This window comes from Danio rerio, chromosome 20, assembly GCF_049306965.1.
Source record: "Danio rerio strain Tuebingen ecotype United States chromosome 20, GRCz12tu, whole genome shotgun sequence".
NCBI lineage: Eukaryota > Metazoa > Chordata > Actinopteri > Cypriniformes > Danionidae > Danio > Danio rerio.
This window is the reverse complement of record NC_133195.1, coordinates 22,332,501-22,341,344: the sequence shown is the minus strand read 5'-3', so window position 1 is coordinate 22,341,344 and position 8,844 is coordinate 22,332,501. Positions and strand designations below refer to the sequence as shown.

Here is an 8,844-nt window from a genome sequence, read left to right as displayed (position 1 = left end):
TCCTGTACTTTTTTTTCTGAGACTGTACTGTATATATTGTAAAAATAAACGTTTTTTACAGGTTTTTGTCTGCATTTTTTTACAGAATTTTCCATGTTTTTATTTTACAGTGAATTAGCTGTTGTTTTACAGATACGTTCTGTATTAAAAAATACATAAACATAAATTAATCAGTATAATTACATTAATAACCTGCACAATTACAGTAATTATCCTTATAATCACATTAATTAATCTGTAAAATTACATTAATAAATTATATAATTACAGTAATAATTAGTAAAATGACAGTAATAATCTGTTTAATTGCAGTAATAATTAGTAAAATGGCAGTATTAACCTGTACAATTACAGGTAAAATCTGTAAAAGGACAGTAATAACTTGTAATTATGGAACAGAAATTACAGTTTTATACAGATTACATTTTCATTTTTTATTCAGACAGTTTTTGTAGTTTTTTTATTATTATTTTTTTACGGTAATTGTCTGGCTCCCCTGCTTGAATTACTGTAATCTGTTGTAGTATTTCTACAGTGATTGTACAACAGGTATACTAATATAAAGTATACTTTATATATTTATAAGTATACTATAGTATTTATTATAGTTTATACAAAAGTTCTGTCTGGTTCTCAAATCTGATTGGCTGATAGCTGTGCGATATTCTGCAATATCAGAACTCCTACAGCCTCTTTACCCTTTGTGTATCACTCCACCCACATACAACGAGTAAAAAGCAGACACTAGAGATCTTAAGTTTAAAAGATGAACACTCAACTGTTTAACTGTCAGCTTATGATTTGAATCCGGAAGAAAGTAGTTCCTCATAAAAAGGGTTTTTGAGACTCTCCATGTTTGATTTTGTTTTTATATACACAATTATGAGAGTCAAACTGTTGTATAAATGCAATATCATACTTGTAGCAGTGCGATATGGCTGTATATTGGCACTGCTGGGGGCACTAAGGCACTCGGCCTGCGGCCTCAGTGCCGATATACAGCCATATCGCACTGCTACTCGTGCGATATTGCTTATTTATCAGTTACCCACATTCATTCATTCAATTATTCATTTTTTTGTCGGCTTAGTCCCTTAATTAATCCGGGGTCGCCACAGCGGAATGAACCGCCAACTTATCCAGCAAGTTTTTACGCATGCAGCAGATGCCCTTCCAGCCGCAACCCGGGAAGGCAATCTGAAAATCATTCACACACACTCATACACTACGGACAATTCCTACCCAATTCACCTGTACCGCATGTCTTTGGACTGTGGGGGAAACCGGAGCACCCGGAGGAAACCCACGCGAAGGCAGGGAGAACATGCAAACTCCACACAGAAACGCCAACTGAGCCGAGGTTCGAACCAGCGACTCAGCGACCTTCTTGCTGTGCGGCGACAGCACTACCTACTGCGCCACTGCCTCGCCCCACCCACATTCATACTCAAGCAAAAATATTATAGCATTTACTATATACTATTTGGCAGCTAGCATATGGTCATAAAAAACACAGAGATTGACAGAGATAAACAACTTTCACTAGTATTTTATATGCGGAAAGACATATCTGGAAGAAGCAGACTGACCCTTACTTGAATTTGAAGCAAGGCATGAGGGAAACTGTCCTGCCCCAAGCAGTTTTCACATAGACAAAGGCTAAACAAACATTTGGCAAACCTCGAACCCTACCGAGTCAATTTTGAGATATAAAACTACTTTATTCCTCAATGTTCTGCTGTCTGCCTGGATGGATTAGACAGTAGTGGGATTTCTGGGACAGAGGATTCAGAGACTATAAAAAATATGGTTGAGAGACTCTGTCATGCCTTGAGACACACATACATACACTGGGGACCTGAAATGCACTGATGTGTATGAGCACTGAATACTCCTCCCTCCAAAACACAAGGGCCTGTGTGTGTGTATCTGCTGGCAAAGTTTTCAGTAAAGTTTAATTCTCTGAATTTCTTGCCTTGAGCTTTGTAATGCGAGATACTTTATACAGTAAGAAAACGATAATCAAGTTCATTTATTTATAAAAGCACGCATAAAAATAGTTGACCAAACTGACCAGAGTGTAGTAAAAAAATAAGATACCTTTGAGGTACCATTATGGACCCTTCAGGTGCAAATATGTACCTTTTGAAAAGGTACTGCCCCAATGACAGCCCCTGGTACAGTACCTTTATTTCTGAGAGTGTAGATTGCTGAAAAATACGATAGTATTTTTTCATGTGGGTTGTGTTAACAATTTGTCAAGAATTAGTTGAAGGTGCAGTACAGAAACGCATATAATCTGTTATGAGAGAAAATGGGCTTCACCCTGTGTCTTGTTTTTGCTAACATTAATGTGGCCTGATGTGTTAAATCAACTGTGCTTTTTAGTGTGAACTGTCTGTCTATAAGCATCACTGATGATGGGGGCATGTCAGCTAACATTTTGCCCCTACACTTTTAACAAATCGCAAGACTGTCAAATGGGGGTCTGCATTTTTAATTTTATGTTTGGTTTAATGAGTGGTGACCATATGCTGGAGTTTGTGGCAAAGTGTTATACTGCAGGTGTACAGATACAATTCAGCTTTAGATAGAAGTCCTGAACTCATCATAAGGAAAAAGTGTTTTGATGTTTGACATAAAATATAAATTTTGACATGGATCTACACACCTCAAAAAATAATAAGAAAATAATAAGGAAGAAGTTATCATTTTAAATCATATGTTATAATATGATCATACCTGTCAACCCTCCTGTTTTTCCTTGGATTATCTCGTATTTTACATTTTTAACCTGCTATCATCCTGTAACGTCATTTTTCTGTACTTACCATATTTTCAATCGTTCTATAAAGGGTGGCAATAACCATTGAAGAGCCGATCCTCCGTTTACGCAACCCTTAGTGCCGAACCACCAGGGGCCTTCCTCTCCATTACAGGCGCCTTTGCCCCTCCTGCAATCCTTAAAACTGTCAAGTAGCTGTCAGCTGATGTGCTGCATAGTGATAAACAGATGCTGTTTCCTGAACGAATTCTGTAGACGCGATTTGAAGAAGAGCAAAAGTCTGGGTTTTAAGTGCGTGTCGATCTTGGTGGGTTTTTTTTCAAACACAACTTATGTTGTCCTAAATGAGCATAAAAAGTTAGAAAAATAATGAAATGCATTCATTATAATGTTATTTGTGCATTTATAAAGTGACACCTCTGTTATTTCATGTAATGAAATGAAAATGCTCTTTAATCAGAAGGTTTAAGTTATACAGTGACAAAAAGATTGAGATTTTGATATCTTGATTTCTCTTGATAATAGCTAAACTGTTTGCAAATTTATTTGCAGCTTTTTTTCTAATGTATATTTATTCTATCCTTTAAACGTAATAATAATAATAATAATAATAATAATAATAATAATAATAATATTATGAAAATTATGGTGGTGTGTGTGTGTGTGTGTGGGGGTGTTATTTTCACATCCAAATGTTGACAGGTAATTATGATGCATGAAAAAATTGTTTAAATGAAAAATTTCAAAATATTATTTTGCTCACAAAGGCTTTATTTGATCATAAATAGTGATATTTTAAAATGTCACTGCAACGTAAAATAGCATTTTCTTTTTATTTAAATATAATTTAACAAAGCTGTATAGTTCTGTTTAATCATTCAAAAATAATTATAATATGCTGACTTTTTGCTTACAAGAAATGATCAACATCATAAATATTATTTGTTTATGTATTTATTTAATCTAAATCATTTACAACATTAACATTTTCTTAAAAATATTAAAGGAACGTGTGATACTGTTAACTTAGCTTTGAAACACTAAACCAAAAAATTATATTAATATTTCATACTATTTCCATATTTATTTTATTCATGATTAAATAAATGCAGTTTTTTTCTAAATGTTTCTTTTAATATTTCCACATATTATAAGATTTTTTTCTTTTTCGTAACTCCTTCAATTACCTCAAAAGTTCATTAAAAAGTAAGTAAAAACAAATTATTGGGGAGTTAAATAATGTTTAGTTTGCCTCCAAAAATGTTACTTTTATTTGTAAGCAATTATTTAGATTTAATAAATTTGGTTCACTACATCATGTATTTATTTATTTATTATCAGTAAAGCATAATTGAAATTGTTGCACAACATAATTAATCCATAAATATTGTATTTTTGACAAGTGAATTTCTGAGAGTTTTACACGCAACAACACAGCTGGCAGATGTGAGCTCTCATTAATCCATTGATGCTTGACATTTTAGTGTGGGTATGTTTTTATGTGTGTGCGTGATCTCAAGCTTGATGTCACTGTAATAAAGCCTAATTTAATTATGACACAGGCGACCCAGCACAGCCCTCTCTGCCCTCAGCGGTGCAATGTGAAGCAGCAGTAATAGTGGCTCTGCTCTTTTATAAGCAGGAAAGCAGTAATTGGGGTGTCATGAGCCACAGGTGAGATGTCCTCCCACATGTGTCTCTCTGAGAAATGATCTGGTGTGTGAAGAGATCAGCTACCTGACTCTAATTAAAAGAGCTTACCATTTGTTGTGATACAGTACATGGATTGCTTACACATATATAATGCTATTACATCTTTGCATTTGGCAGATGTTTTCATCCACATTGATGTAAATTGCATTAAAGGTACACATTTCATTAGTTCTTGCTTGAACCCACAATGGTGAATATGGATTGTCTCAACATTACAACAATTTACCACACGAGGTCACTGTGCTGTAGATATTATTTTTTTAAACTAAAAAACAAAACAGAAAAAGATACAGTAAATATTTGTTTCCTGATTAACAATAATGCCTTCTATATATGGTGAATAAATGTAAACAAATATTAAAATACGAAAAAAAAAAGAAATATAAACTGAATAAAATGTCTTGCATGAGTCTTCACTTCACAAGTTACTTATTTCCTTACTATGGTTATTTTCTATTATTTTCTTATCAGTTGTGTACAGTAGAGTTTAATATTACATTGGTAACACTTTACAATAAGGTTCATTATTAATGCATTTACTAACATGAACTAATCATGAACATCACATGTACAGCATTTATTAATCATAATTGAACATTTACTAATGCATTATTAACATCCAAGTCCATGCTTGTTAAGATTAGTTAATGCACCATAAGTTAACATGAACTAACAATGAATTACTGTATTTAAATTAACTAACGCTAGCTAACATGAAAAAATACAGTAGTAGATGTATTGTTCATTATTTGTTCATGTTAGTAAATGCATTAATTAACATTAACTAATGTACCTTATTGTAAAGTGCGATCGTTACATCTAATGTTGACAACTAATGTTTATTGCATTACTTTTTTACTGTAAAAGTTTTGCAAACATAGCTGCCAGCTTATTTTACCATTTCAGAATGAGCTTTTACAGCATTCTATATGAATTTGTCCTAAAAGGACCATATATAAGTACACCCCTCTCAAATCTTTAAGCTCTAAAATTTATCAGCTATACAATATTATATTTGTGCATATACGTTGGATTAGTCAGTACTGAAGCCAAATCTGGAGCGGATCTAACAAAATAACTTACAATAACAGTTCAAAAACTAGAACACCCAAATTTATGTTATAGAACAATATTAAATGCAAATTTTAAAAAGAGGAAAAATCCAGAGTAGCAAAACAATTGAAAAACTGAGCATTTTTTGAACCTTAAATGAAAGTTACATAATATATTTAATTTGTTTGTTTTCTTGGGTAATATTTCTGTTGTTTTGTTAAAAATAAATAAAGTATGTTTCAATTAAAAATATATATGCCATTTATTATATAAAATATATATACAAGATTTAACTCCATTAAAACAAATAGAATACAACTCTTTGAAAAAACATTTCATAGTGTGATTCATGTGCAATTTGAGATTTAAAAAGATCTCTTAATTGTTTACATGTTAAAATTTGTGAAATAGTAGCTCACAGGACTATTGATTCACTGCTCAGACATCCCAGTTAACAGTGAACATTATCAGAACATTCTGTTCATGTTCATGTTCTTAGAACATTAATATGGTGTAGTTGGAATGTTCTAACAATGTTTTAAATAACATTCATGAGAATGTTAATCCAACATGAGATTGAAATGTTATGAAAAATTGTGAATGACATTATCATAACCAAAACATAATACTAATACATTGTCTAAAAACATTATACATTATATATATATACACTGTAAACGATTTCTGTTGTTTTCACGGTATTATACTGCATTTCTCAACAGTTGTTTACTGTATAAGCTGTGCACAGTGTGTTACTGTATATATTGCTGTTTTCACAGCATGATAATGTATTCTCAACATTTCCATACTGTGAACATGATTAACAGTATGCTACTGCAGATTTTACAATGAATTTGGGGAAAAAATCAGTTACTGTGCATCTAAATACAGTACTGCAAATGACCATGAAAAACTCTACACACACTTTATATTATTATTATTATATTTACTTTATTTTTTGACAAAGTATTTTGTGAAGAAAAATAAACTAACCAGTTTCTTCAGACTGTTCAGTGCATAAAACTGTCCCCTGGTTTTCCATTTTTGGGTGTACTGCATCTTAATTTTATAAGGTTAACATGAAAATATTAAATCATTTTTAATCAACATAACTTTGTGCTTAATCAAAACGTAAACTGGAACAAAAGTAATTGATTCATGAAACCAAAGTCAGCTTAAATGTCAGAATGACCAGCCTGCTTTAGACGGATTCATGAGGATTGGGCACCCGTCACCATGGAGGTCACATCTCCGCATTTTCAAAACAATATTTTAAAATACGCACCATCTCTATAAATAAACCACAGACTTGAGTTTAAAACAACTACATTCCCGCATGAAAAACGGTTAAAACTAAATTTCATAACACATTCATTATAGAGCCATCTAAGACCGGGGCAAGTCTCACATGTCTAGCCGATTATAACCTCGTTTCGCCGGATACATGAGTGATGATGGACACCCTGGAGGTCAGAATCTCCGCTATCGGCAAAGCACGCTTAAAGTTTACACATGATATCTATAAATAAACCACAGATTTGAGTTTGTAAGAACTACATTCTCGCATGAAACACTGTTAAAATTACATTTCGTGACATATTAAACGCAATATTTATAACATTAGCTGGGCTTTCTCATCCGCCATTACCATTTGCTTGTTGATGTGAAATGAATTCTGGGAGAAAAAAAATATTAATTCTCAAAACACTTCAAACGAACTTTATTGTTATTGTCAAGGTCAGATATATGTAATAATTTCGCTGGTAAAGTGAATAAAAAACAATGTTACTATATTGTAATCAATATCACGTTTGCACTGGTTCGGTTCAGCCCTTGAGCGACTCTGAACCGAATTGAACCGTTTGCTCGGGAATTATTTGATCACACGTGTTCACAAGCACATTCAGCAATATGTAATTAGTGTATAATTAGTGTATAAATGCGTGTGGCCAAGCAGTATAACGAAATAGTAATGAATCATATACAAAAAGGAATCGGTTTTAGGCGGATTCAAATCTTTACTGTTCACTAAGGAGCCGATTCATAGAACTGAATGGACGCGACTCGACCTGCAGGCAACGGCTCTCCTAATTTGAAATTCACCTGTCGTCTTTCATCCAGCGAATTCATCCTCGGTAAGTGTTTTAAAGTCAAATTCTGTCCGTTAAAGGATTGTTTTGTATATATTTCTGTGTATTGAGTGTGTAATTTAAAAGAATTAACCAAGTGACATTAGTTGTAACGTTCTTATGTTTTGTCACGCTGTCCGTTAACAAACGGTATTTTAAACAAGAAATAACACACGCCAGGCGGTCATTGTAAGTGTTTGCGAGGTATTAGATACAGTGAGTTTATCTTGAGTGAGTTTTTGACCATACGCTAAGTTACCTGAAAAAGCATAACTTTAACTTATTGTAAGTTAACTGCATTAATGCATTCTCTATTTCAGCACAACACTGAGATGAAGGCGAAGTCACCATGAAAAGTTAAACGTTTACGTTACCGTTAAGGTAAGCTCTGGTCTTCACATAGTCATTATGACTAAGCTATCATTATGGTAAAAATTTTCAACTGTAAGTTAGTTATTTAAACTAAACTCATAATGAAATGAGTCTTAACTGTTTTATTAAATGGAGCTGAAAATTAAATACAGTTGAATTATTTTAAGCTAACGTTAATATTAACAAAATACATATTAATTGTCTATTTCTCAATAATGTTAATGAGCTTGATGTATAGTGTGTCATTAATTGTACATTTAATTTTTGGTGTTCAGGTGATATCCATCCTATTCTAAGAGAAATTGATGGGGTCAGAGAATGATTTGTGTACAAATGTATTTTAACCCCATACAGATTGGTATGGTTGTACCATAAATTTAGATTAATTAATGTTAAGTCTTATTTTACTCTTATTATATTTATCTGTTTTTCAGCTACAGTAATTGATGTTGAAAAACTGATGCTACCAATCACTCCTCACTTGATTATTCAAGGTAATGTTGATGTCTTCCTCATTTTGATTAGATTTTTAAAGGGAAAGTTGTTCACAGATTTGTTGTGAGGAGTTTCATGTACAACCTCTTTTTCTTCTTCCAGCAGTTCCTAAGATAAAAAAATCTGGTGTTAAAACAGCCACGGCTATGCTATTTGCCTACCAAGTGCTGAGTAAATATTAGACAAACATTTTTTTCTATAACTGTTGTCTTTGTGTTTTTAAGCAATTTAACTGGGCATATGTGTTTTTTTTTTTCAAACAGCCTGGAAACTGTAAGTTTAGTTCAATATGTTATT

General features: G+C 32.6%; 1 long non-coding RNA gene across 4 annotated transcripts in view; it reads left to right on the top strand.

The window, feature by feature from the left end:
* The first annotated feature begins 6,754 nt into the window (after window positions 1-6,754).
* The window catches only part of LOC137488730 (uncharacterized), a 4,056-nt gene continuing 1,966 nt past the window's right edge, over window positions 6,755-8,844 (top strand). The window contains exons 1-4 of one of the 4 annotated variants that reach the window (XR_012396405.1): window positions 7,397-7,686; window positions 8,001-8,061; window positions 8,487-8,546; window positions 8,653-8,820. This is a non-coding gene — a long non-coding RNA (uncharacterized lncRNA). Of the gene's footprint in view, window positions 7,687-8,000; window positions 8,062-8,486; window positions 8,547-8,649; window positions 8,821-8,844 lie in introns of all 4 variants that reach the window. The other 3 variants (XR_012396404.1, XR_011007912.2, XR_012396403.1) reach the window with 3 other exon arrangements.